This window comes from Hippopotamus amphibius, chromosome 11 (assembly GCF_030028045.1).
Source record: "Hippopotamus amphibius kiboko isolate mHipAmp2 chromosome 11, mHipAmp2.hap2, whole genome shotgun sequence".
NCBI lineage: Eukaryota > Metazoa > Chordata > Mammalia > Artiodactyla > Hippopotamidae > Hippopotamus > Hippopotamus amphibius.
Genome location: NC_080196.1, coordinates 40187901 through 40190563, shown reverse-complemented (window position 1 = coordinate 40190563; position 2663 = coordinate 40187901). Strand labels below are relative to the sequence as shown.

Below are 2663 nucleotides of genomic sequence, written 5' to 3'. Positions count from 1 at the left end.
TCCCAAGAGTAGTCAACGTACTAAGAGGCCAGGAGAAGGAGTAGCTCACCCTTTGTCCAGGAATCAGAGGGATCTGGGCCTGCTACCACCACTCTGCTCTGGCCGGGCTCCCAGGAACATTGCCTGCAAGCCCTGAGTCACTGCTAGAAGCCATCCTGGGCCCCCAGGAGTGCAGGGTTTGGGAGAGCTTTTCCCAATATGGTCCCCTGAACCTGGTGGTCCAGCAAACCCATCCCTTATCCAGGCTGCTTCTCTCCATGACACACCTATCTTCTCTGGGCTGAGGCCTTTCTGAGACCCATGTTGGCAAACCTGCTTCCAACAGGGAACTTAGACATGAGTGGAATATCTGGAATTCCTAGAGGGTTTATAACCCAGCAACTGTAACAGGTGTAGGTAGCTAACCCCTTACCCCTACTCTGGCTCTTACCCTGTCACCAGCTCCTGCACTTGTCTCCCCTCTCTGGCCCCAGAGCCCTACCTAGGTCACCATCCTGACCTCCATCCCCTGGTTCAGAGCAGAGAGCACTGGATACAGAGTCGAAGCTCTGTTTCTAGACCTAGCGCTGCTTCTGAGTGACCTCAGTCCACCTCTCCTCTCTGGATCTCAGTTCCCTCACCTGTAAAACAGGTGGGCTGGTGGGGGATGGGCTGGTATTTGACTTCCTCTAATAGTCAGATCTTTAACTGTTATGTCTTTCTAAAATTCCAGGAAATGAACTAGAGGAGCTAAAACCACGTTTGTTTGCTCCCCAAAGAGAGAATCGGGCACTTGTGTTCCTGAGGATGCAGTCAGAGTTTCCAAGCCATCAGACCCAGTTTCTGGGGTTTGGAATCTGGTTGATGGGTCAGGGGTGGGCATCCTGCTGGTGCAGGCTGCAGAATCTGGACTGTCCAGGGTGTATCAGAGTCTGGGACAGGGCTAGGAGAGTGGCCATTCCCTGCACAACAGCTGCACTCTGCACCAGAGTGGGGAAATGGGGAACTTCTCCTTAGCAGTCTTCACAAGCCATTCTCCCTTTTCTTCCTTTGTCTCAACTCAGAGACCCTCTGCCTTATTATTATTTTTAATGTGGTATTATCTTTAATTAAGTAAAGACTTTTCCAATTATATCACCTAGAGATCATTTTATCCACTGCTCTGTTTGACCACCAGTCTCTTGTCTCTCTCCTCAGCAATGGTAAGGTGGATACCCTTTCCACAGGGAAGATAGATCTGTGATTTGTTGCCTTTGCCAGTAATGAAAATGCTGGAGAGCCGGTGGCAAAACTGTTGCCATTGACATCTTTCACATGAACTACATCAAAAGAACCAGGATGTCCCTCCCAGTTGGTGATCACACTAATTCTTCCCAGGTTAGCACCTCCAGTCACCATTCACAGGTTACAAGTGTCAAATTTGATAAAATCAATAATCTTGCCAGTCTCCAAATCAATTTGAATGGTGTCATTCACCTTGATGAGGGGATCAAGGTAGCAGATGGTGCCAGCATCATGGGTCACCAGATGAGGGATTCCTTTTGTTCCCACAAAGATCTTTCTCACTTTGCACAACTTATACTTGGCCTCCTCAGGTGTAATATGATGAACAGCAAAGTGACCCTTGATGTTATAGATCAGACAAAAATTCTCTCCAGTCTTGTCAATGCCGATGACTTCCATAAAACCAGCAGGGTAGGTTATATCAGTGTGGACCTTGCCATCAATCTTAATGAAATGCTGCATGCAGATCTTCTTTACTTCATCTCCTGTTAGGGCATACTTAAGCCTGTTCCTTAGGAAAATGATTAGGGGGAGATATTCCCTCAGCTTGTGGGGGACCAGTAGATGGACAAGGAGCAAACACACCAGTCAGTTTATCCAGCATCCAATGCTTTGGAGCTGCTATGTGCTTCAGGTGCTTCTTGGGACCATAAGCCATGACTGCGCTAGGCATGAAAAGAGCCCCTCTGCCTTATTTCGAAGATACCCACTGTCCAGGGCTTATTAGAGGGGCCCCCAAACCTCACCCACTCAAATCTGCCCCCAGATTATTCCTGTCACCCCCCACCTTGCCCACCTGTTCTTTATGAGTCAGGAAGCCAACAAATATTTAGCCTCTCTGACCTAGAGTTTCACTTGGTGAAATTAACCCTTAAAAAAGAGGCCCTCAAAAGCTGTTCTCCTCTGTGAAGCCTGCCCTGACCAATAACCTTGCTCCAGCACCTTTTCCCCTTTCCTCCACATCAGACATTCAATTATTTAATCATTTATCTACTCAATGCCTATTCAATGCTGGCTACCTACCCTGTCCTCTCCTGGGTGCTGGGATAAGGAGAGCAAAAACAGACCCAGCTCCTTCTCCTTGGGAGTTTGGGGCCTGGTGGGCAGAGCCCTAGTGGGCTCTTCTTACATATCCCTACCTCCTCATTCCCCTCCCAGCCCCCACTAGCTCTGAGGATAGCACCTGTGTCTTATGCATATTTGTTTCTCAACACACAGCAATTGTCTGTCATCCAGTAGGCCTTCATTACTGATTACATATGAGTGGCCAAAAAAGGAAACTGGTTTACGCCTGAGGCTGGTCCTAACTCTCTTATAGGGATAACAAAAGATGGAGAAAGCCCTGAGAAAACCATAATCCAAAAAGAAACAGGTACCACAATGTTCACTGCAGCACTATT

At 48.0% G+C, this 2663-nt stretch overlaps 1 pseudogene; it reads right to left on the bottom strand.

Moving 5' to 3' along the window:
• Positions 1-1129: 1129 nt before the first annotated feature.
• LOC130831352 (40S ribosomal protein S4-like) lies at positions 1130-1921 on the bottom strand (annotated as a pseudogene).
• Between the last annotated feature and the right edge of the window lie 742 nt (positions 1922-2663).